Source organism: Suricata suricatta, chromosome 7 (assembly GCF_006229205.1).
Source record: "Suricata suricatta isolate VVHF042 chromosome 7, meerkat_22Aug2017_6uvM2_HiC, whole genome shotgun sequence".
Classification (NCBI taxonomy): domain Eukaryota; kingdom Metazoa; phylum Chordata; class Mammalia; order Carnivora; family Herpestidae; genus Suricata; species Suricata suricatta.
The window spans coordinates 65,569,231-65,596,719 of NC_043706.1; positions in this window are offsets into that span (position 1 = coordinate 65,569,231).

The following is a 27,489-nucleotide window of genomic DNA, read 5'->3' on the forward strand; positions in this document are numbered from 1 at the left end:
GGCATCAGCGGCAGGGCCTCGCTTCCCCTGGCCAGCCCTGCCTCGGGGCCTCCTCGGGCAGCTCAGGGCCCGACGGCTGGTTTCACCTCCCGAGGACCCGCGTGGGTGAAGCAGGTGATGGGTGGGCCCGGGCGGCGGCGGCGGCGATGGCTCACAGTACTGCCAGGGCTGGTTCTCATTTCCACAGGACAATGAGAGTCTCCTTTCACGGGCAAAGCGTCACCAAGATACCTTTGTGTATCTTCTCTAGCTCCCAGGGAGAAGCAGGACACTCAGGTGTCCCATTCTGACTTGGACACTCCGTGATAATTTTCTCTTAAGTCAACAAGCTTAAAATACAGTGTAGGAATAGAGCTGTTTGTTCTGAGATACGAGGGTCAGGTGGCAGCCACTATTAAATTAATAGTTTAACCAGGTAGGAGACCAGGTTGGGACTGGCTAAAGCTGTATTTTTAGTTTTAAGTTGTATTTTGAGTATGTTAATTTATATACGTGCTACTGAACAAGAGCTTTTTATATTTGTTAATTTTCAGAAACCCCTTAAAACCATTAAAATGTTCAAGCTCTGGCTTTTTAAATAGGAAATAATTTGCTAGGGTTGTTACTAGAACACCTGTGAAAATACTGTTTCTATACAATTTAAGAAAACACGTTATTACACTTTATCTGGTATAAAGTTGTGGTGGAAGAACTCTTGTATCCTAATCTACAGATATTAGTGAACAACTAGGAATACTGTTTCAACCTCACGGATTGCTGTACATGCTGAATAAAAGTTTCATTTGCTGTTATGCTCTGGTGGTGTAGATGCAGTGTATCTCGATATAGTCAGGGTTTGAGAGAGTTAAAAATTCTTAAGATTCAGTAGACACTGTTCACACTATAAAATGTGAATCTTGAACTTGGGCTGGTAATGGTCATGGTACAAAGGTTGGCAGGAAAACGGCATATCTGTACAAATTAACTAAACTTCATAGATATGCTGGGGTTTTACAATTGGAAATTGTTTAGTGAAAAACTTACATTGGTTTTTTTTTTATCATTAATTTTAGAAACATTACAAATTGGACTGTAGCCAGAGCTTGAAACAATGCAACCGTTCAAAATAACTCACTGACTTTTAGATATCCAGCTTGTTTTGAGTATTTTAAATCGTACAGGAATTATATGCGCAGTGGTAAACAGAAGTCATTTTAGTCTTAAGCAGATTTGCCCATTGTGTTTGTATGGTCTATGTAACATACTATTGTTCTCCCAGTTTGAGTTACATTTTTGTTTTCCAAAACTAATTTTAAAAAGGGAGTAACAGAAATGATGAATGACTGCAAGAAAAGATTATCATGATTAAAAAACCTAAATATATAATATATAAAACTATAATATACATGTATTCTTCATTAGTGTCCAGAAATGTGAGCAAGAAATATGTAACGAACTATTGGAATATTTAATGTAGATTAATGCAGGGTATTAAACACAGATCATAAATCATAACCCATGGGGCTTATTTGAAGTGGATTTTTCCCCTCTGTTTATGTTTATACGATCAAGTTTTAAAATAACAGTGGGCAGGAAATCTGAGAGAGGCTGAAGGCTCTTTTCTCATCCTGTTGTGACTTTGCCTGGAGACTGTGGTGTATCATGTAGCCCATTGTTTAGTTAACTGGGCTGTCTCTGGGTTCTAAAGTACTGCTCCTTTCAGAGGGTTTTAAAATTTTTGACCATGTGAGGTTTGAAGTACTGCAAACATTAAAAACATTAACCAATTTTCACTGTTGATCATTGAAGCTTTACTTTGGAATTAAAACATCGGTTTTAAAAAGATTTCTAATCTCTGAATATTTTATATCCATATATTAAAATATTTTAAGGTATTACAGCTTTAATAAATCACATACAATGTGTGATCCCCTTAATAAGGTACTTCAAAATAATTTAAGAACTGGCCCTTTTGTTGTATAAGATTGTCACCCATTTATTAGGCATCTGCCATAATCAGAATACAAACTGAAGGATTTGATTCACAAAGTAATTTTCAAGGTTGGTGGTCTTGTCTTCTTACACACGAGGAAATTTAAGCACTGAGGATCAAGTATTTGTGCAAGGTATTGTAGCTTCAGAGGAACAAAGTCTGGATTCACACCTGAGTCTTCTGACCGTGAAACCCCTGTCCTTTCCATTGGACCTGCTTGCCTTGATCTCAGTTCATTTGGTAGACTGTTCAAATAAAGCTGCAGAGCTGGCATTGTGTTAAAGAATGTCACTTGAAGAAGGCACACAGGAGTGCCAATGAGAAGGTCATGAATGTAGTTCTGGAACTAATGTTGTATTCTCTGTTTTTTCATTCTTAAGTTTACAACTTTGAACAGTAATGCGATGTTCCTTTATCATTTCCTCTTTTTTTTTTTTTTTTAAGAGAGAAAGAGAGTGAGTGTGCGCGAGCAGGGGACAAGAGGGCTCAATCCCACGATCATGGGATTATGACCTGAGCCAAAATCAAAAGTCAGACACTCAACCAGCTGAGCCACCCAGGCACCCTGCTTTATTATTTCTGATGTAAATTCTAGAATATTATATATATTGTGCACTTTTTATTTTGATGGGTTTATAGGAATTAGAATTAGTAACACTGGTTTTCATTTTAGATAATATGAATAGTATAGTATTCTATTTAGGATAGAACTTTATATTTTCCTCAAATGAGAGAGATCATTGCCCATAAATACAGTAGCTATCTTTCACATATAAACTCTGTAATCCTGGTGGCGGGTTGGGGGGGCTTGTTTTCAAATGATGATTAAATTGTCACCTGTACTATCAGGACAATTTTTTTATGGCCAGTGTTTATTTCAGGAATGTCCTTTAAGCTAAAATAAAGGACAAAAATGAGCACACAAAGTCCATCCTTTGTAACAAAGTAGGAGTCATTTCAGCAGAAGAATGTAGTTGTATTTGGGTAAATGAGAAGAAAAATGGTAGGACAGCTGAGTTGGGTGACTGTGTCTATAGATACTTCATTATGAACTAACTATTAGGAATTTTGCATCTCAAGGATACTAATATTCAACTGTAAATACAAAACCATCATCCGAGGGCTTAATATAAATTATTAATGGATGATCTGTAACACATCTCTGTGTGTGTTTGTAGACAGTCAAGAACTAACGTTAAATAAGCTTAAATTCTATTTTTGAGGCATTATATAACATTCAGAGGAACCAGAAAGTTTACCATTTAAAACAGTTATGCTTTTATTTGTCAAATTTAGTGAACTCTTAATTAGGAATAATCTTAAAATATAAGCATTGGAATATTTTTCTGTGTTTGGTTTTTAAAACTAAACTTTTATTTAGTATAAGAATGACCTGGTATTTTGAGAAGTGATCTTACAAGTCCACCAAAAGTTTTCCTTGTAAAGTGTTGAAGCATAGAATGTAAAACCGAAAGAAAGTATCTGGCATCTTCAGAAATCTTGCTTGTGTTCAAGAGAAGGGAAGTCCTTTCCTATGCAGAAAGCATGACTCCAGTGAAACCAAAATACTGAAGTACATTCTTTGGGTGATATTCATGTAGGTGAATATTTATATCCAGGCTGAGTAATGTGCGCAAAGGAAGGCGGTGCTCTTGACTTAACCACAGGCATCTTTTATACAGGTTACGTCACTTGTTATTTTATTTGAAAGTAACCTGCCACTTAACCTTTACAAGGTAAGGTATTGCATATAGCAGAATTTTAAAATTTCTCTTATATGTGGATGAACATCTTTTTCAATAAATATTTACTAAGGGCCCAGTATATCTGAAATATGACTAGGCAAAAACTGGTTCTTCTGCGTACTGGCATGGCAGATCTTCAGATCTAGGAAATCTAGAGTGGCAGAGACATAAAAAGAAAGATAAATGGAAATATCCATTTAAAATCTGATGATGTTTATATCAAATTTAACAGATTACTTATGTATGGCACTTTATTGTTTTGGAAATCATTTTATGTACATTTGGTCCTTAAAACAAGTTGTTGAAGTAGATATGATAACTTACTCCTATTCTGCCGATGAGAAAATGGGGACAAAAGAATTAAGCACCTTGTTCAAGGATACATATGTGGCTGCTTAGCAGAACAGCTGAGAATGGAGCTTCTGTGTGTGTTCCCACAGCAGACGACAGTTCTCTTATCTCCTAGGTGTTAGTTGGTGTTCACCTCTCAGCCGGGAGTTCATTTTGTGGCTTCAGTTTGAATGGTTCCAGAAATTTTGAAAAGTCAGCATCACTGAAGTGAGGATTGTTCAGTGGTTCCCAGGTTTTTTTTTTTTTCTTAATGTAAGGTAGGAGATGAGCATAATGCATTATTATGGAACTACTTTAACATTTTTAGTAGATTAGTAGAGCTGAGGTTGGTTATTAACTTTTCTAGTTGGAGAGTTTTTAAAGGAAAGCCCACAAATCTGTTTTAAAAAAGAAAGGAGCGCTCTATGGTAGAGCCAGCTTGAGAGGTGGCAGCAGCTTGAGTGGCTTCCGTGAGGAAGTGTGAGACTTCCAACTTCCCTCTAGGCCTGAGAGGTTTGTGGTGGGGAGGGTTGCAGTGTCAGAGAAAACCCAGCTTGTTGGCATGAGTCTCTTGGAGGAGGACGAGGCGTTCTAGGAGTTCCTTGTGGAAGAGTGGGCTGGTGTGGATGAAGAGGAGGGTGCACGTGTCCAGGAGGGTGATTGGGATGATGACAGTGTAATCAGTTACAAGCTGAACTAGAGAACCATGGCTATAAAGGAGACCTCGTAGCATCCAGAGGCGGCGTTGAAGCCACCTAAACTTGAATTGTTTACTAGATTCTAGAACAGAGAACCCATAATGGCACGCTTAGAAAAATGTTTATTTCGTTACCTGCTTGGATTTTTGTGTGTGTGTGTAACACAAAAAAATAAATGTTTTGATCTTAAAAAGGAAAGAAAAATATTCTGGGGGAATTTTGAAAATAACTTTTATTACTTGCCACATTGATATTGATTTGATAATTATGCTTGTTTTTTTGTAAAGATTCACAAATGAGCTAAGGTGTGTCTGCATTGGTACCTTTATGCCTTTCTTCATTCATTAACAGATATTTGAGGGTCTGCCATGAGCCTCATGAATGTTAGTGATACAGTGATAAATTAAGACCAAGTCCCTGTGCTGAGTGGCATCTTATTGGTGTTTTGAATTATGTTAATTATAGACTCCTCATACTAGTATGTAATCACAGGGCTGACCCTAAAGTTGGGAAATAGTTGTCAAAGTGGTGCAATTTGATGGCTACTAAAAGACTCCTTTATTCTAAAATATTTTATGCCTGGCATGCAGTCCACTGAGTTATAACACTGTTACCAGTCTACTCCTGATAAGTAAGAATGTGTTTCATCTTTAACACAGTCTCAGGAAACAAGGCTGGCCTACGATTGATATGTTGGGTTAGCAGCTATTGTTTATTGAATTGTTGCTGTTGCTATGTGTTAGATACTATGTCAAGCCAGTACTTTATGTACATGGTCTCAGTTGTGTCACTTTAGTGCACTTCGGATTATGTCCCATAACTTATAGATTGGGAAACTGAGGCACAGAGATGTTAAATTTGCTCAGGCTCACAATCAGTACTTGGTGGAGATAGAGTTTGGAGATACTTCGCATGCAGTAGGTAAAAGTAGAAAGAGTGCTGATCTGTGTGTAGACTTGTGGTGTTCTACCACTATGTGATAGCATACCATGTAGGCGGAAGTCCTTGCTGAGTGAGATAGGTGGGGAGTCAGGAGAGCTTGTTGTGGGAAGGAGTGGACAGGGAGGATTATTGCTTGTCTGATTGCTTGGCCCGTAGGCTTAATCCCTTTTCTGACAGTCCTGAGGCTCCAGAGTTGCATTTAGGTACAGGTGCTTGCTTGCTTGCTTGCTTGTCCAGTGTATATGCAGACTAGAGGTGAGTTTTGCCACTCATTACTTTGGTCAGATTACTTAGTTTCTCTGGGCTTCAGTTTTTTAATCTGTAAAATGAAGGCAGTATTACCTACCTGGTGTGGTTCTTGTGAGAGCCGAATAGATAATAATACACGTGAAACACATATCACTGGTATATAATTAGTGTGCATTATAATTTTGACTGTGTTTGTTAAAAAAAATTTTTTTTTGGTTTGGCAGTATTTAATATGAAGGGTTCAGTCAAAAAGAAAAAAAATGTATTGGAGACTTGGGTAGAATCTTGAAGTTGACCAGTTTTAAGAAGTTCTGAAATTTTAGGTGTGCATCAGAATGACCTGGGAACTGGTAAAAACGCTTGTCAGGAAGGTGCGGGTGGGCCTGGGCTTAGCATTTCAACAAATTTCTTGGCTGATTTACTTGTACACCAAAATTTGAGAGCCAGCGGTTTACAACTTTTCTTCATCTTGTGCCTAGGGAGGGCTTTAACAATAACAACAACAAAAATTGTTTGGATTAGTCAGGAAGTGTATGGTAGAAGGAAGTGAAATATCAGTTACCAGATTCCCTTCAATGATTTTTTTCCCCTGTTAAGCTTCTTTGGGGCTTATAGGCATTTATCTTGAGAGGACAGTGCAGTGTTGAATTTCACACCTAAATTTAATTGCAATGAGTTTTAAGCTTTTAACCGGCTTCATTTGGAAGTGAGCTGGTTACCTTTGATTTTTGAACAATTATATAAATAGCAGTGTTACAAATAAATAATACTTGACTAGCTCTGAAGATCTTGTTAAACTTTTAAAATTGGATTTCTTTAGAGAATGTGCTGTTTTGAATTAACCAGACTCGGTATTGTTAGCTGTATCAGGTATGCTCCCAGCAGGAAAGAGATTTCATCCTTGATGGTGCAAAAGAACAGATTACTGAGGTTTGAGAACAAACAAGACAGGGCGGTGGTCGGGTGGGGAGGGTGGAATGAAGCACTCTGGGGAAAGCAATGGTGAGAAACACTTAGTTCTCCCGAGATTACCGGAGCTGGGAGTTGAGAGATCAAATTGTGGAGGGCCCCAAGGAACTGGGGCTTTAAGACAGGCAGGCTGGCAGGGAGGGAGGGGAAGTTCCTTGACCTCTCCTTCCTCCGTCTTTGGGTCTCCTCCTTTGGCTTGCATTGCTGGAACCCAGCAGGGGAGTCTAGGTGATGGTCTGTGCAGGCTCCTCCTCCCAGGGCTGGAACCGAGCAGAGGAGGGGTTGGGGGTTTGTTGGAGTAAGTGGAGAATAAATAGGGCATTGATTAGAACCTTTGGGAATTTATAGCATTTTCTTGGCACAATTTAAATAACTTAAAAATTTTTTTAATGTTTGTTATTTTTGAGAGACTTGAGTGTGAGCAGGGGAGGGACAGAGAGAGAAGGAGACACAGAATCCGAAGCAGGCTCCAGGCTCTGAGCTGTCAGCACAGAGCCTGATGTGGGGCTCGAACTCACAAACTGAGATCATGACTTGAGCTGAAGTTGGCCACTTAACTGACTGACCACCCAGGTGCCCCTTAACTAACTTTGAGAGTTGTGATATATTTCAAAAATGTTTGAGACTGTTTACACATTTAGAAAATAGTTCATTTACTTTCTCCTTTAATTGAAGGTATTTTAGGAGGTTTTGTTTTATTTTATTTTGTTTTTAAGTAATCTCTGTGTACATCATAGGTCTTGAACTCACTCTCCAGAGACTGAGCCAGCCAGGCTCCTCTTAAGAACTTTTGATGATCTGTATAACCCAATGAGAAATATAACCTAGGTCTATTAACAAAATCCTTTTATTAATAAATTGTTGTGCCTTAATAGGGTTTCTGAAATTGGGTAGTCTTGGTTTGATAGAGTAAATGTTTTTCATTAGAAAATGGCTTTTTAGAAAAATTTATTTATTTTGAGAAAGTGTGCATGAGGGGGAGGGGTAGAGAGAGAAGGAGTGAGGGAATCCTAAGCAGGCTCTGCACTGTCAATGCAGGGCTCCATGAACTCATGGACTCGTGAGATCATGACCTGAGCCAGAATCAAGAGTTGGATGCTTAATCAACTGAACCAGCCATGCACCCCTGAAAAAATCTTTTAATGACTAAGTTTTTTAAAAAACTTTTTTTTTTTTTTGTCAAGAAGAAAGCTTTGCCTTGTGGAACTTGTACCTCCTGTTCACCTGAACTCTTGATAGCAAAAAGACTAGAAAACACACATAATGTAGTAACAGTTCATAGAAGCAAGACTGTTGTGCAGTAATTGCCCTTGCTCCCCAAGTCCTCCTAAGGACACTTTAAATTTCTGTCTACATCTGTTGCGATTTGGGGTTATTCAGCTGTCTTCTATTAATGCCATTAATGCCAATTTTGCCTAGTTAATTCTGGGTATAGGTTTAAATCCATGTGTTTTATTTTGGGCAAATTCCTGAGGATTACTAAAAAAGGTTTCTCTTAAAGAGATGGTGTGAAGTTCTCTAGTATATGAACAGTACTTCCCACCCCAGACAATTAGATTATATTTATATTTTCTTTCTACTCTTGTAGGTTTCAGGGAAAAGAAGTACAAGATTTTACTCAGATTAAACAAAATCTTGTGAGACATCTGCACAGTGCTTGAGACAACTTGTTTCAACTACAATTAGACTGGTCATGTTCACAGCTTCCAGAAAGGGAACAACTAACCGTATAGTCTAGGGCTGAGCAAGTTAACCAAATAAGAAACACCTGGCTGTGAGACTTTACAATATAAATAAAGGGTACTTCCGGATGTAATTATACAGTTGGGTCTTTTTTTTTTTTTTTAAGAAACAAATATGTTTATAAGTTTGTCTTTAAAAGAATGTGGTACAAAAAAATAAAACAGGTTTGGAGTAAATCATAGAGTACCTGTGCTTGAAATAGTATTTAGGTATCTTCTTTGTAAGTGGACTTTTTTTTGTCTTTTTTGAAAAAGAGAAATTTCAGACTTTTTTGGGATCTTCTAAAAACCGTATTTATTTTGATTTGGGCTGATAGAATTAGTATCCCGAAGGGGAGAATTGAGGCTGTCGGTTTTTCCATGTTATGCTCTTTGAATTTCCCTGATTTGAGGATTGAGTTATTCCAGAGAGAACTTTTCTCCAGTTCCTTGTTATTTTTTTCTAAAATTAGATGAAACAACTGTGTTTTGGTTTGTGGGCATGATTTGCTGTTATCCTTGTTGTATTTTCGGGAAGAACAAAGTGTATTCATGTGTATGTGTTTTTAGGAGGAATATATTAGTTCTCTGCTCTTCCTGTCCATCATTATTGACTCGAAGATGAGAACAGATGTTTTTATGTATCTTTAATCCTTTTGCTTGAGGTTTCAAACAAAACTATGCCTTGTGTTGGCCACTGAGATGGTGGAGAAAACAGATGAGTACATAGTGTAGAACTAGTCATTGTGTGTTCCGTGGCAAGTTGAGGAGATGGGGAAGGGAGAGGAGGATGGGAATTGCGTGGAGTTGAGCATATGACCGATTTCACTACAGAGGCTACTCTGTAACCTAGATATTTTAGAGCCCAGAAAAAATATTTATTTCAGTCAGAATTTTGTATATCATAGATACATTCTACTGATAAGTTTGCCTTTTTTTTTTTTTTTTTTTTTTTTTAAAGAAAGAGAGAGCCAGGGAGAGTGCCACAGGGGAATATATATATGTATACAGAGAGAAAGAGAGAGAGAGAGAGAGCGTATGACTAATCACACACACACAAGAGAGAATCCCAAGCAGACTCCACTCTGAGTGTGGAGTCTCATGTGGGGCTCTGTCCCAGCACCCTAGAATGATGACCTGAACTGATATCAAGAGTTGGATGATAACCGACTGAGCCACCCAGGTGCCCCCCACCTAAACCCTTTCACTGCCCATTTTAGGTACATACTTCATGAATTTGCTTTAAACAAATATATTTCTATAAAGCTTTGTGTAAATTAAATAAAGAACTGTAATTTCATATTATCCTGGGAAAGTTTCTTATTTATTTAAAATATTCCGGTAGAGGGGTGCCTGGGTGGCTTAGTTGGTTCAGCGTCCGACTGCAGGTCAGGTCATGATCTCATGATTCATGGGTTCAAGCCCTGTGTTGGGCTCTGTGCTGACAGCTCAGAGCCTGGAGCCTGCTTCAGATTCTATATCTCCATTTCTCTCTGCCCCTCCCCTGCTCACACTGTCTCTCAAAAATAAATTTTAAAAAAACATAAAAAAAATTCCAGTAGTGATTTCTTTTGTAAAGGGAAGAATCCTTTTGTTCAACAAATGATTGTTTTCTAGATTGTACTAATAAATATGGATATTTCACATATTATTGTTGTATAAACATAGGTCTGGCTGAATACACCTTTTATATAAATAAGCCTAAATTAAGTTTGGTCTTATATTGTGTTTTATATTACCAATAAAAAGGAATTGGTTAATAGGGATTTTTCTTAAATAAATGGATTTGTACTAAAATGTCTTGTGGTAGACTTATCTATTAAGAATAATATTCTTTTAAGCAGAAGATTGAGGTTCAATATATAGTGTAATAGTAAATTCTTTTTTTTTTGAAAATTCCTTTTGTGTCATAAAATTTATTAGGTAATGATAGTAATGTCTTAATGCTAAAACCAGTGTTCTGTGTGACTTGGAAATAAATTGTCTGAAAATAACAGTTATATTTAGAGAGAGTATTACTAAAAAATTATTATAGCTGAAGAGCAGACAAACTCTTATTTGGAAAACATACTTTCATGTAAGTCTGAATAAAACATTTATTTCCTGTACCTAATGCCATGCTAATGAGGCCCTGAACCCAGATTCATTGTAATCTGTGTTCTGTCCCTAAACACTCAACAGAGACTACTCTGTAACCTAGTAATTAATAGATCCAGTGGCCTCATTTAGATCATTATTCTTTTCCAACTTCTTCAGCTATTGACCAACTAATCCTCCTTGAATTTTTTCTCTTAGCTTCCGTGGTCATGCACTCTCTGAAGACTGATTTTTCTTATTTTGTTTTTACTGCTTAATTTTCTCTGCCCATGTTATGTCTCATAAACTCCTGTATTTGGCACTTTGCTCTACTCACTCTGTTCTTATTTTTGGTAACTTTGTTAGTCCCATGGTTCCAATTCTTATTTTTAGTGTAGATTTTCCCTGAATCTCTTATCTCTTTCTGTATCATCTTGACCAGTATTTCTTTTTTTTTTTTACTTTTTTTTTTTTTTTTTGAGAGAGAGTGAGACAGAGCATGAGCGGGGCAGGGGGCGGGGGTCAGAGAGAGAAGGAGACACAGAATCTGAAGCAGGCTCCAGGCTCTGAGCAAGCATTCAACACAGAGCCCATGGCGGGGCTCGAACCCACCAACCGTGACCTGAGCCAAAGCCAGAGACTTAATTGACTGAGCCACTCAGGTGCCCCATTGACCAGCATTTCTAAACTGATGCTCTATAGACACCTTAAATTTTTGTAATTCCCATCAAATCCACCTCCTCTGAGAAACTTGGGTCTTCTGTTTCCCTTATGATAGCCCCATTACCCTAGCACTTTTAAAACATTTCTTTAATGTTTATTTTTGAGAGAGAGAGAGAGCAAGCGTGCACGAGCGAGTAGGTGCTCACGCAAGCATGAGTGAGGGAGGGGCAGAGAGAGAGCGAGACACAGAAACTGAAGCAGGCTCCAGCTGACAGGCTGAGATGTCAGTACAGAGCCTGATGCAGGGCTTGAACTCACAAGCCATGAGATCCTGACCTGAGCAGAAGTCAGTCACTTAACCAACTGAGCCACCCAGGTGCCCCTCAAGTTCATCACTCACCCTTTCCCTCTTGTCATATTCTTTCACTTTGCCAAACCCCGTTCTGCTTCTAGAAGGCCATCCTCCACTTTCTACTCCCTCTGAGTGCAAGTTTCATTACTTTTTTTTTTCCATACTCATCTCCTTGAATTTGGCCCTTTTCCTCAAGGTATAGTCTGTCCTGTGCATATCCATTGTGGTTGTATTTCAAAGTAGAAATTTAATTGTAATCGTCTCTTGCCGAATAAGAATCCTGGTTAGCCCTTTGTTATACATTTCAGAGTCCAAACTTTTTATTGTGGAATTGAAACCCTCCATGGCTTAATCTCTTGGTTCACTGCAGCATTTGTGAAACTTCTGCTACTGTGCCAGACTCTAGCCCCGTCAGCCCATTTCCTAGACATGTCCTTATTCTCCCATCTTCTTACTCTTGTTCAAACGGAACTTTGTCTGAAATGTACTTACCGTTAGTCAGTTTTACCTGTTTTTCATCACATGTTTGAATTAAGTCTTTCAAAACCATTTTCCCAAATTTACTGTTTGGAATTATACCTCTATTATAATATTTATCACAGATTATATAACATATATGTGTCTTCTTTGATTCTCCACTACTCTGACTAGTTATGAATGAGTAGAGAATGTGAGCTGCCTAGCAAAAGATTTGGTAAGGTTTTATGTAGAATAGTGGATCTCAGGTTTTAGGACTCTGAAGCCTTATAGTTATTGAGGACTCTGTAAAGATTTTATCTGTTTGGTTTTATCTGTCAATATTTACTGTGCTAGAAATTAAAATTTAGAAATTAAATTATTTAACCCATTTAAAAATAATAATAAATACATGTTAACAGAAAATGACATTTTTATGAAAAATATTTGCAGGATACCTGGCTGGCTCAGTTCAGAGAGAGTCCGACTCTTGATCTTGGGTTTGTGGGTTTAAGCCCCATGTTGGGTGTAAAGATTACTTAAAAAATTTATCAAAAAGAAAAAGAACTTTTCCAAAACAAAAATTTGTGAAAAAAGTGGCACCGTTTTATATTTTTTTATAAATCTCTATAATGTCTAATTTAATAGAAGATAACTGGATTCAATTTTTGCTGCATTATGTTGTTTTTGGTTGAAGTGTTTATGAAGAGATTCTGGTCTTACACATGTCCTTGGGAAAGGAAGTAGTAACATAACCTTTTTAGGTAATTGTGTATATTCTTTGATCCTTCACCCAAACTCAGCAGGTGGTAATTTCTTAAAGTTCCAAAGTAGAATCTTAAACCATACTAGTGAACTTTTGCACTTTGTTATAATACAGTCTGTTGGTGTATTTTGCACTCTGAATGAATCTTTTACCCATGTATGATATTATAACGATGAATATTGATCATTTGAAACACACTGTTTTGCTGAATTATATAGATCTTCCAAATTCTTGTAATATTAAAAAATTGTGTTTTGACTTTATCAGAAAACTTTTAACTTTTTAAACTTAAACCTCATAAGCTAGTATGTTCAAGGTGGCAGATACAAGTTTTCTAAGATTCTGCTTTTCACTTGAATTTTAATATTGTCAACAAATATTGTCAGTCTCTTTCCCTGAAGTGGCTTTACTCAAAAAACAAACAAAATTAGTGATTCTTGGATTCTGTTACTATTGCTTCTGTATAAAGAAAAGTAAATATGGGGTGCCTGACTGGCTCATCAAGTTAAGCATCTGATTTTCACTCAGGTCTTGATCCTGCAGTTTGTGAGTTCGAACCCCGTACCTGACTGGCTGGCTGCTGTCAGAATAGAGCCTGCTCCGTATCCTCTGTCTTCCTCGCTCTTTGCCTCTCCCCTGCACACGCATGTGTGCATGCTGTCTCTCTCTTTCAAAAAGAAATAAACATTAAAAAAATTAAAAACGAGTAATTATCCTTAGATGCTGCCATAACACTTTTCTATAACCCCACTTAACAACTGCTTGATAATTTATGTAGATGAGAGTCCATTTATAATCCAGACCAAATATGTTTTTGTTAAGATGTTATATATAACAGGTAATACAAATTTTTTGTTTATTAATTTTTACATAAGGGTTATGAATTATATATTTACTTTTCTAAGAATATTATTTAAAGCATAATTTCATATTTTTGCCACAAATAGGATTTATGAATTTATATTAGTTATAGTACTATACAAATTTACTTATTTATTTAAAAAATTTTTGAGACTGAGAGAGTATGCACACACGCAAGCAGGGAAGGGGCAGAGGAATAGAGAGAAAAATCTTAGGTGCGCTCCATGCGTGGAGCCTGATACAGGGCTCAATCTCAAAACCCTGGGATCATGACCTGAGCTGGAATCAAGAGTTGGGCACTTAACCAGTTGACCTACCCAGGCGCCCTGCCCTATAGGAATTAATTTAAATTCAATTTAGAAAGATTTTTCCTCCCATAACCCAGTAGTTTGAATAAACTACCTTTTATTTTTGACACATTCTTTTTGTATATTCATGTCTTTCTACCACTAAATTTGTGATATCCTTTTATATTCTGTTGGATCTTTCTTGCTATTATTAGAGAATCAGTGTACCATTTAGTGTTTTATGTGAGTTTTGAGATCTTTAAGCAATGTTGGTATTTCTACTTTTCACGTGACAACTATCTTCTACCTTTTAAAAAATGGTTTCTTAAATTTTTTTAACATTTATTTATTTTTGACAGAGAGAGACAGTGCAAGCAGGGGAGGGGCAGAGAGAGAGAAGGAGACACAGAATCCTACGCAGGCTCGAACCCACGAACCGTGAGATCATGACTTGAACTAAAGTCAGACACTTAACCAACTGAGTCACCCAGGTGCCCCCAAAAATGGTTTCTTAAATAATAGAATGCTATAGTGTATTTCTTGCAGATTTTTCTTTAGTGAGGAAAATCAGGAAAGCTGGGTTTTCCCTTTAGCTTTTAATTTCTTACCGCCCTCTGCCCCAGCCGCAGCCTTCTCTGACTTTTCTTAAAAACTTGTGTGGTTTAGATGGATTATTTTATTGCAGTGTATGCAAGATTACACTTTGATGTTATCATTTCTACACTGTAAAGAAGGTGCTGTTTTCACAGTACTGTACTTAGTTATTTCCCAGTAGACAAGTGTGCTCTCTCCTATAAATATGATCCTCCCAGGACTTGGAATTTGCAGTTGCTGGGTTGCCACTGGTAAGTTTAGAGTCTGAATAGTAATTGGGTTGAGCAAATTCTTGTATGGCAATTAGCAGACATGGAAGAATGTGTGCACCCCTCTGGGCTGGGACTGCATACAGAAAGTGCTGCTGCCTTGGCCTCTGGCCTGGGGTGCTGGGCTGGCCCTTGTTCCTGGATACTTTGAATGAGATACTTTGGCAGCTGTCCAGATTGGAAATATACCTTCTTGGGTTCCCGATCTACCTTGGCTCAGATGAGGGCAGTGTATGGGGATAGTAGCACCCCGGGTGGATGCCTGGTTTTGCCAAAGATCAGTCTCCTGTCGTCAGAGCTCTGCTGCTTATCTGTTGACAGTCTGGGAGCAGACTGCCAAGTACAGGTCAGGAGGTGTAGATGACCTGTCAGAGGACACTCTCCTTTTCCAGTGGGCTAGTCAAAGCTTGGGCTTTGGTTGTTGTTATCACTATTTTTTTTAAAGGGTTATATTATTTATTATTATTCCACAATGCTGAGATCAAGGGTTGCACGCTCTTCCAACTAAACCAGCCAGGCATCCCTGGCTGTTAGTTTTTTAATATTATTTTGCTGTTGGTTAATGATTTTGTTATCTAGTCAAAGTATAACCATACAGTTGTTTGAGAAAATATGACCTGTATCAGATATTCATGGTGCTCCCCTTATAAAGGAATGAAAAGTAGCTTTTTGATGGAGTTGACTAATGCATTTCAAGTAACAGTAACTAGTAACATTTACAAGGTAGTTTGAATCCGGATAGGTAGAGCACATTGGTGTTTTGTTTTCCTGGAATGTGTAGCATAGCACCATTCTGTTCATCTTTTAATGCTCCACTGACATGGATCTCCTTTGTCTGAGCCTTCTTCTTCACTGCCCCGTCACCGTTAGTCCCCTTGCCTGTGAGTACTGTGTATCAGCACTTTAAGTGTCATTGTACCATACGGTTTTCTTGTCTTTCCCCTGCAGTCACGTGTACGCGCTCTGGCTGTATTCTTGTGTGTTCAAAGCCTAGTACTTTGCCCTGTTCTGATAGATGCCCAATGAATGTCAGTTCAGGAAATAACTTCATCGTAAATATGAACTGTGAATATATTGTTTACTTCCTTGGAAAATTGTTGTCTCCTAATATAAATTCTAGGTAAACTCATTGTTATAAAATCATTTAGAAGTGGTGAGACTGGGATTATCCTGAGCTTAATCAGCCCAGGCACCTAAAATATTACTACAAAAAAATACTTATACCAATGGTGAGAAAGGATCTTTTAGGGAAGATGAAACCATAGCTGCAACTATTTCTGTTAGGACCCCTTTCTTTAATAATTTGGGAAGGATGTCGTAGGACACCTTGGCAGAGAGGAAATCATTTTTACTTGTAAGAAGTTCTACATGTGACAAAAAAATTAATGCTTCTTTTTATGTCTGTTACTATTAGATCAACACTACAATTATTAGTGTTGTAATTTATGCACTTTCTCCTTTTTTTAAAGTTTTTTTTTTTTAAAGGTTTGTTTATTTTTGAGAGAGACAGACACAGAATGTGAGCAGGGGAGGGTCAAAGAGAGAAGGAGACACAGAATCCAAAGCAGGCTTCAGGCTCTGAGCTGTCAGTACAGACCCTGATGTGGGGCTTGAACCCACAAACTGTGAGATCATGACCTGAGCTGAAGTCAGCTGCCCAACCGACTGAGCTACCTAGGTACCCCGCACTTTCTCCTTTTTTAATCTCCATGCTGTGATTTTGTGTACTCTTTTTTCTGGCCTCAGGTTGAGCAAGTCTGACTACGTAAGGAAAGCTGTTACACTTGTGTACACATATCCCCTTATAGCACCAGTTTGAATTTTCATAGATTTATTATACTTTTAGATGAAAGTTATTTTAGAGATCATTTTTTTCTGATTATAGAAAAATTATAAACCTATAGCTATCCTTTGAGAAGTTTGAAAAATAGGAATTGTGTAAAAGAGAAGAAAATTCATTTATAATGCCACCACTCAGAAATAATTAATATTTATGTTTTTAGTATATCTTTTGTTTACTAAACAAAAGTAATAGATTAAGTAATAAATAATTGATTAATTCTTATGGCCAAATCAGATAAATATTATGCTCTGTTTTCTTCAGTATCTTTTTTATCCTGATTAATTTATCTGGAATTTATTTTGGATCATGTCTGGAAAGTTATTTTAAAGTTACAATAATCATTTTCCTTTTTTTTTTTTTTACTACTAAGAAATAAAAGTCTGATCTTTTCTACTGTTACTATGGAAAATTTTTTTAAATTTAATTCTTCATATTCTTTGTCCACCCCTATAAATTTTTTGATATTTTTTACACTCTTTTTGTTAAAATTAATCACTAATAAGAGAATATATTCTTTTGCCAATGACAATACAGATATAATTGACATACCCCTAGACCACAACCTGCTTATTTTCTCTTTAGAAACTGAGTACTGTTGTCATTTTGGTGTGTATACTTCTTTTACTATTATTTGCAGTTTTAAGCTTGTAGAAAGAATGTAGTTTTGTATGTGTTTTTTGACATTAAATGTCTTGTACTCTACAAATGTTTAGCAACTTAATGTTTTTCATGTAACACCAGGCCTTAGGTATCCATCTTGAAAGATTCACTTTACTGTTTTTATTTTTTTCTTTTTAAGTAAGCTCTATAACTAACGTGGGGGCTTGAATTCACGACCCTGAGATCAGGAGTTGCATGCTCTATTTACTGAGCCAGCCGAGTCCCCTCACTTTACTGTTTAAAAAAATTTTTTTTCCTAACATTTATTTTTAGAGACAGAGACAGAACATGAGTGAGGGAGGGGCAGAGAGCTAGAGAGACAGAATCTGACACAGTCTCTAGGCTCTGTTAGCACAGAATCCAATGTGAGGCTCGAACCCACAAACCAGGAGATCATGACCTGAGTTGAAGTTGGAGGCTTAACCTACTGAGCCACCCAGGTGACCCAACTTTACTGTTTTGTTTTGTTTTCTTAAATTTATTTTTGAGGGACAGAGAGAGACAGCATGAACAGGGGAGGCTCAGAGAGAGAGGAAGATACAGAATCAGAAGGTAGGCTCAGGCTCTGAGCTAGCTGTCAACACAGGGCCCAATGTGGGGCTTGAACTCACAGACCTTGAGATCATGACCTGAACTGAAGCCGGACGGACGCTTAACCGACTGAGCCACCCAGGTGCCCTTAACTTTACTGTTTTTTAATTGCTGCATGGCTTTCTGTAATTCAGATATAGCATAGTTTACTAAATTGTCTTCTGTATTGATAGGCCTTTAGGTTGTTTTCATTTTTTCTCTTACAGTAGTACAATAAATATCCTTGGTGTATACTGAGTGCTAGTTCAGAATATTTACTAGTTTATAATCTCACAGAACAGCTTGACATTACAGGTTTTTAATTTTTGTCATTGTGAGGGGTGATAAAAGTATCTTGTTTTGATTACATAAAATAATATCTTTTTTATGGGGTAATAGAATTTAATGATAAAGATAGATGAAATATGGTTTGCTGACATAATTCTTTCCAGAGATCTATGGCTGGCTGTTTGAAACAGACTTTGCGTTTCATAAAAGGTTAAAAAAAAGTTGAATTTGTGATTTTATATGAAGAAGCACTGAGTTCTCTTTTTCTAATTCATTTTAGTTTAGTTTATATTTGAATTGAGTTGTAATTTAGGGAAGAAAAAAGAAGTATTTTTTGCCTTTCAGAAGTTTCCAGAATAAGATGTTTTGAAATCTAAGACTTTGGGAAATATTCCCAAGCTTGAGAAAACACAATTTGTCTGATAAAATATGATCCAAGACACAATGTTATATTCTGATTTATAGGAATGGAGAAGTAAGAATAAATTTTAAAGTGGTTTGGAAAATAGGAAAGGTATGGATTAATTAGAATTCATATATTACTCTTAAGAGTATAGCTTTTTAAATTTAAGTATTTTGTATATGCATCAGTAGTTTTTGGTTAGTAATAGCATGATCTGTATGACAGGCAAACTAAAACAAATAGGAATATGGTATCAAAAGGAAATGATCATAGAATAACCCAACTGAATTGTAAATAGTTCCCTCTGACGTAAATTTCACTTTTTTTAGTTGTTTCGTATGTTCATTTTAATTATAATTTTCTTATAATGGTCAAGATATAAAGCAGCATTTATTATTGTACAGCGTAGTATATTTTCTTCTGAATTTTATAATTTCTTTTTTTATGTTAATTTATTTTGAGAGAAAGTGCAAACAGCAGAGGAGCAGAGAGAGAGAAGGGAAGAGAGAATCCTAAGCAGGCCCTGTGCTGCTAGCGCAGTGCCCGGTGTGGGGCTCAGATTCACAAAACTGTGTGATCATGACCTGAGCCAAGATCAAGAGTCAAAGGCTTAACCGACTAAGCCACTGAGGCACCCCTGAATTTTATGGTTTCTTGAGAATTATGAAGCAGTTGAACAGTTTTTGTCATTTTTAGGGTTTTTAGTTAGTTCTGTGTCTTACATTTGTTTAGGGTAAATAATAGGAATAGCTTTAAAAAATTAAATCTCTTTCTCTGAGGTACCTACTCACAGAATTACCCCCACCTGTTTACAGCATCCAATCCAGAATGAATTCCTTCATCCTTAGGTTCTCCTTGAAATCACTCAACCAAAGACAAAATTCTAAAATTGGTCCTAACACCCTTATTTTGAGAAGCCCCACCATTCTCCGTGATAAGCATTCTTCCTTACTGCAACAAGTAATAAACCCAACTTGCTCAATTACAAAAAACCCAAAAAAACAGCTGTATTTCTGCCTTCACTTTTCTTATTTTCTGGAGGGGAAAAATGCTTTAAATGTGAACCAGAGAGGTGCCTGGGTAGCTCTGTTGGTCGAGCGTCCGACTTTGGCTCAGGTCATGCTCTCAGGGTTCATGATGAGTTCAAGCCCTGCATTGGACTCTGTGCTGAGAGCTTGAAGCCTGTTTCAGATTCTGTGGTCTCCTTCTCTCTCTGCCCTTCCCCTGCTCAAACTTTGTCTGTGTCTCTCAAAAATGAATAAAAGTTTAAAAAAATTTTAAAAAAGTGAACTAGAATATGAGATAGTAATTCTCATAACTTTTCCTGGCATCATTTAAATTTGTTAATTAAATTTTTATTTTTAAATGCCTTTTTTTTTTAAGCAGAGTTTCTTTTTAAGTAATCTCTACAACCAGTATGGGGCTTGAACTCACAACCCTGAGATCAAAAGTTATATGTTCTGTCAATTGAGCCAGCCAGGTGCCCCTAAAATTGCCTTTAAAAACATGCATATTTAGGGGCACTGGGTGTCTCAGTTGGTTCAGCATCTAACTCTTTAGCTCACGTAATGATCTCCTGGGTTGTGAGTTCAAGCTCTGTGTTGGGCTCCACACTGTGTGGAATCTGCTTGGGATTCATTCTCTCTCTCTCTCTCTCTCGCTCTCTCTCTCTCTCTCTCTCTCTCTCTCTTTCTCTCTCCCTCCCCACTTCCCTTCCCTTCCCTTCCCTACCTCTTCATCTCCCCCACTCTCCCCCTCTCTTCTGTGCTCTCCCTCTCTCTCTCTGCCTTCCTTCTCTCTCCCCCTCTCTCCCCCTTTCTTTCTGTCCTTTCTCCACTTGCATATGTGCATCCCCTTTCTCTTTCTCTCAAAATAAATAAATTTTTAAAATGCATATTTAGGGGCACCTGAATGTCTCAGTTGATTGAGCATCCAACTTTGGGTCAGGTCATGATCTCACAGTTTGGTTCGTGAGTTCCAGCCCGGTAATGGGGCTTGCTGCTGTCAGCGCAGAGCTTGCTTCGGATCCTCTGTCCCCCTCTTTCTGTCCCTCTCCTGCTCATACTCTCTCTCAAAAAGAAACAAACATTTAAAAAAGCATACCTAAAACAGTATATTTAAATGTTTTAGTTCACAAAGTTTCCGTTCATTTGTGATACTTATTGTAATATGTCCATTTTATTTTAGAAATTATATGTTGTTTTCTATAACATTTTTGGGTAATGGCAAAAATCATTGTTAAAACAGGACATTTTACTTTTTTAAAGTTTATTTTGAGAGAGAGAGAGACAGACAGACAGACAGACTGCCAAGTAGGCACCACGCGGTCAGCACAGAGCCTAATTCAGGGCTTGAATCTGTGAACCGTGATATCATGACCTGAGCTGAAATCAAGAGTCTGACAGTTAACTGGCTGAGCTAACCTGGTATCTCAAAATAGGACACTTTATTTTTATTTATTTTTATTTTTTAATTTTTAAAAATATAATGTTTATTTTAGAGAGAGAGAGAACGAAAGAAGGAGGGAGGGGCAGAGAGAGAGGGAGATACACAATCCGAAGCAGGCTCCAGCCTCTGAGCTATCAGCACAGAGCCTGACACAGGGCTTGAACCCATGAACTGTGAGATCATGACCTGAGCCAAAGTCGGGTGCTTAACTGACTGAGCCACCCAGTCACCCAAAATAGGCCACTTTAAATATGTGATGTTAAAATTTTACTTAAAGCAGATTATGAATCTTTTGTTCCCATTGCAGGGATTGGGAAGGTATGTGCTGGATTTGAAATTCTGTAGAAATGAACCATTGATCTGTATCTGCTTCCTCAAAACTTTAATCCTAGCATCTGAGACTATATTCTTAGTATAGGTTCTAATGTAACATGCAGCTTTGTTTAGCCATTTGACTTGAAGAAGGCATTCATTAATCATCTCTTCAGTCAACAAATATTTAATAATTCCCTATGTATGATATACTGTATTAAGTGCTGACAATATATGGGAAAGCAGGACATGATTCCTGTCTTTAAACTCTAGGGGAGATTAAAATGTAACAACAGAGTCCTAATCAAAGTAGAGAGAAACTAATGTTTTAGAGAGTTAAGAGCAGATGCATGGGAAGAAGCACCTAATTCTGACAAAAGTTTTGGTGGAAAATTTCAGGGGAGAAGATTTGCTTAAATTTTGAAGCAGTGAGTAGAAGTGCATTATGTAAAGAACAGGGGAGGGGTTTTTCTGGCAGAAGGGGTGCAGATTGTGTGGGTGGAAGGGTGATTCTTCAGTGAACTTGAGGCACAGAATACATGCTAAGTGCAGAAGATACCCTTGGAGAAATTGACCCATTCAGTCTAGTGAGAAAGGATACTGTCTGAGTGCCTTCATCTCCAAAATGGAGTTGCCATGTTGATCTGTGCTGTGTGATAAACTCAGCTTTCCAGGTTTTCAAGATTGTGTGTGTTTCCTCTAGTGTCACTTGGAGAAACTGTTTCTAGTCAAGATAAGATAAGACAAAGGGATGGGGGGGTGGGGTGTCACTTAAACCATACAGAGACAGATGAGGAGCTGTGCTGTGGCTCCAAGTGAAACTAATTATTCCAAGTAACCTTACTCCAAATATTAAAGTGACGTGAGTCTTTAAATGAGCAGACAGGATAATGGAGATAACTTTGGAAGGGTTTCACAATTCCTTGGCTTAAGAATTTTCTTACACATATTTCCTTTGCATTTTGAACCTGAAATTGTGCTGGTCATTATTTTTTAAAGTTAGTGATAGGTTGAAATGCATTTAATATACATTAATTGTCTTATATCAGTTTAGAATAGCTTTATGTTGTTGTGGGCTTTTTTTTTTTTCTGTCCCTTCTTGTCAAGATGGTAGTCTCTAATTGTTGCTTCTTCCACAGAATCTTATTTTTAAATCTTTTCTCTGTGGCTGCTTAAAAGGAAATGTAGAAAAAGAAGAAAACAAAGACGTAATTTGGTCATTTAACTTGGCAATTATTACAAATTTTTTTCTAATTTTCCCTTTGTCTGCTTTTTATTTAGTTTACCATGCTAAATGAATTTGTTTTCTTAACCAGTTTGTTGACCTGGTTGTTAAACTTTTTCATCCTTGCTCTGATATCCCATCTCTAAATTCATGTTTCGTTTCTCTTCTTTCCCTTTTTAGCCTGTTTTCCATCTGTCCTTGCCCCCTATCTATTATTTCTGGCTTGCTGTCTCTTAAGCTAAAAACAAATTCTCTGTCTGACCAAGGATTGTAGCTGTTTTCATGAACCTCTCTGATATCTCTTTGTTGGAGATTTAGCTTTTCACAAAAGAACACAGGATAGGATGGTATCCCCAGATACCTAGAGTCTTTCTTTGCTCGAAGTGCCTCTCGTTTTCTCACAGAGCTTTTTCTCTGTCCTTTGGGAAATAGGCTACTGGTATAAGGTCTTGTGTTGATTTCGAATGAGGGATAGTGCATGCATTACATGATTATTGGGTTCACTGAACCAGTAACCCAACTTGTGAAATGGGGACATTGACGCAGACTTGTTAAATGGGGCTTTCAGTGCTCCTCCCTTTGACTGACTCTTCCTATATTTTGGTGACAGGTCACTGGGTGGAGTTCTTTATTTTAACAATGAAATATTTCACAAGGGGGTAGTTTCCATCTCTGAGATGACATTTGATTCCTCATTTGTTTTTGCTATTTTAAACATCCTCCTTGCCTCAGTAATAGTGACACATACCATAATTAGACAGGGCCTTGGGCTGTGTCAAGTGGTCAATAAAATTGATTATTTTGACAATAACAATGAGGCTCCTCACTAAGGTCTAGGATCCAACTATTGATGATCATTTCTATTACCATTTAGTGTTTGCTAGCAGTTTTGAAGGAGTTGGAAATTTATTATCTAGGTTGGAACACAGTTACATGAATTTTACTTATATTTGTGCATCTTCTAAGTGAGGGAGAACAGTAAGACAGGCTGTGTATTAGAGAGAAGTCAGTTTCTGCCTTAATTAAAGAGATGGAGGGAATATGTTGGAATATAGTTTTTGTCTATCAGTTTGCCTTTGGTAAGACCATGGTGGAAGTACCTTTCTGTATGAGTGGATTAAGAAATCCTGAATGAGGGTAACTTTATTTGAAGGATTGGGTGTTGGGAGGGAAGTTCGAAATAACTCGGGTTGGGCACAGAGAATGGGGGTGAAGGTGAAAGCTGGAATTAGGAGTGTTATAGAATCAGGCTGGAGAAAACCAACAGACCATAGGATGTGGCAGAGCAGAGTAGGGTGAAAGGGAAGTCTGTGCTGCATGAAGGAGGCAAAGAAAAGGAAGAGGATGGAAGAGAAGAATAAAACACCAGCCTGCTGGAGATGGAAAAGTATTGTAGTTTGAAACTGTTATAGAAAACTGAAAACCATTTATTGTTCAATCTGTTAATCCTTGGAACTGGTGGAGAAGGCACAAATGTAATGATGTAAGAAGTCACTTTGTAATTAATTATGTATTAGTATTCAGTGCATACTTTTATTATTCAAGTATAGACTTGTTATGCAAATAACGTTTTTCATGAAGTAAATGTAAAATTTCATTTATTTAGTCATTTATTCATTGACTTTTTTATTGAGTGTTAACTATATGCTAGGGTATCACAGCTTGGAAAAAAGAAATGTAAATAAGGATGGTCTATTCTATAGCTGTGTAAGCAGAGAAATGAGCATAATATAATTTGGAAGTTGCATTGGTTTATACTTGATTTTTCCTAACAGATTTATTCCTTGAAGCACAGGGTAGCAGCCCTTGACATATTGAAGAAGAAAGTCATACCAACATGTAAACCGAAAAGATGCAGAACTTGCACAAAGTGCCTTCTTTGAGGAAAGTAGTGTAGTGTTGTAATTAAGGACACAAATTCATATTTGTCAGCTTTATGCATTTTTTCTTTTGTGGTTAATTTTTTTCCTTGTTTTAAGTTTTCCCCTGTTCTGAGGTCATGAAGATAATCTCCTGTATGAACTTCTAGAAACTTTATTGTTTGCCTTTCACAAGTAGATTTATAATCCACTTATATATAATATTTTTGTATGATGTGAAGTAAGTCTCTCTCAAATTTCATTTTTTTCAAATGTACATTCAGTTTTCCTAGTAGCATTTATTGAAAAGTTAATCTTTTCTATGTGTTACTACTTTTATTCTGTATTGCTATTTTTGTTATCATATGTGTATATACTTAATAAATGTATGAATCTTTGTTCTCCTTTACTGGTCTATTTGTCTATTTATGCACCATTTCCATACTTTCTTACTGTAGCTTAATAGTAAATGTTATATTCCCATGTAGTTCTTTAAGAATTTCATGGCTATTCTTGGCCCTTACATTTCTGTATAAATTTTAGAATCAGCTTCTACAAGTTTAAAAAAAATCTGTTGGAATTTTAGTTGGGATTACATTCAACCTAGAGATGACTTTGGGAAGAACTGACATCTATAGTATTGGGTCTTCTCATCTAGGATCAGAGTGTATTGCTTAATTTATTTAGTTTCTTTCTTTCTTTCTTTTTTTTTTTTTTTTTTCTTTTGAGAGTGGGAAGGATCGGAGAGAGAACCTTATTAGCAGGTTCCACCCAGCACAGGGCTCTCATGACTGAAACCTTGACCTGAGATGAAATCAGAAGTCAGAGGCTTAACCAAGTGAGCCACCCAAGCCTGTTTAGGTCTTTGCTAATTATTCTTCAGTAGTCTTACATATTTTTTCTTTTTAACTTTTACTTTAATTTTAGACTTTCAGAAAAGTTGTAAGAACAGTACTGTACCAAAATTCCTGCATATCCTTCATTTGGATTCCTTAAGTGAACTCCTTACCACATTTTCTTTATTCTTGTTTCTCTTTACACACACACACATACACACACCTGTCACACTTAGAATTTTTTTATTATGTGAGTTGTGGATTTATACCTGCTCCTTTACCCCTGGACACTTCAGTGTGTATTTCCTAATAACAATATCATTCTCTCACAATGACCACAAGTAGCACTTATTAATACTGTTATTTAAAATCTACAGACCTTATTCAGAGATCACAGATTGTCCCAAATATGTTATTCATAGCAAAAATAAATCACAGATCATGTGTTACTTTCAGTTGTCATGTTACTTTGATCTCTTGTCATCTGGAACAGTTCTTCATCTTCCTTTGTGTTTTATGGGACCTTGAAGTTTTTTAATAATTCAAGCTAGTTGTTTTGTATAAAGCCTCTCATCTTCTCAGTTTGGGTTTATCGGATATTTCCTTATGGTGAGACTTAGGTTATGTCTTCTTGGCAGAAGTAGGATGATATATAAGCAGAATTTTGATCATTTGGTTAAAGTGGTATCTGTCACCTTAACTGTAAGTATTTTGGGGGGGATGCATAGGTTTTTAAATTAGATTTATTCCTGGGAATTTGATGTTGTTTGATGCTATTGTAAATAATATCTTTTAAAAAAACCTTATTTTTCAACTTTTTATTGTTGGTGTATAGAAATGTAATTTATTTCTGTACATTACTCTTATACAAATTTACTAAACTCATTTGTTATTGCTGTAATTTATCTATGGATTTAAAGAATACTTTTTTGTATAGAGTAAACATCTGCAAATAAGAGTTTTATTGCTTCCTTTCCAATCCTTGTACTTTTTAAAATTTGTTTTTATTATTTTTTTTTCTTTATTTATCAGCTAAGACCTCAAATAAAATGTTGAATAGAAGTGGTGGTATCAGGCATCCTTCCTTAGCTTCTGTTTCTAAAGGTCAAGCATTCTATGGTAACAGTTGTGATTTTTTTTCCTATATATATTTACATCAGATTAAGGAATTTGCCTTTTCTTCCTAGTTTTTTGAGAGTCTTTTTTTTTTCAAATCACAATTGCTTGTTGAATTTTATCAAACTTTTGTACTGTTACTGTTGTGAGATTCTAATGATTGATTTTTTAAAAAATATAAGTTATTGTCAAGTGAGCTAACATGCAGTGTATACAGGGTGCTCTTGGCTTCGGGAGAAGAGCCCATGATTCATCACTTACATACAACACCCAGTGCTCATCCCAGGTGCCCTCCTCATCCACCTTCCCCTCTCTCACCCACTGTCCCCCCATCAACCCTCAGTTTTCTGTATTTAAGAGTCTCTTATGGTTTGCCTCCCTCTCTGTTTGAAACTATTTTTTTCCCCCATCCCTTCCCCCATGGTCTTCTGGTAAGTTTCTCAAATTCCACATACAAGTGAAAACACATGATATCTGTCTTTCTCTGACTGACTTATTTTAGTATGATATTCTCTATTTCTGTCCACATTGTTGGAAATGACAAGATTTCATTCTTTGTCATTGCCAAGTAGTACTCCATTATATATATAAATCACGTCTTCTTTATCCATTCATCAATTGTTAGACATTTCCATAATTTGGCTATTGTTGACAGTGCTGCTATAAACATTGGGATACATGTGCCCTTATGAATCAGCACTCCTGTATCCCTTGGGTAAATTCCTAGTAGTGCTGTTGCTGGGTTGTAGGATAATTAATGATTGACTGATTTATTTAATTTTTCAAATGTTTATTTTTGAGAGGGAGAGTGTGTGTGAATGGGGGAAGGGGAGAGAGAGAGGGAGACGTAGAATTCATGCTGTGAGCTGTCAGCACAGAGCCTAGCACAGGGCTCGGACCCACAAACTGCAAGATCATGACCTGAGCCGAAGTCGGATGCTTAACTGACTGAGTCACCTATGAGCCCCTGATTGGTTTT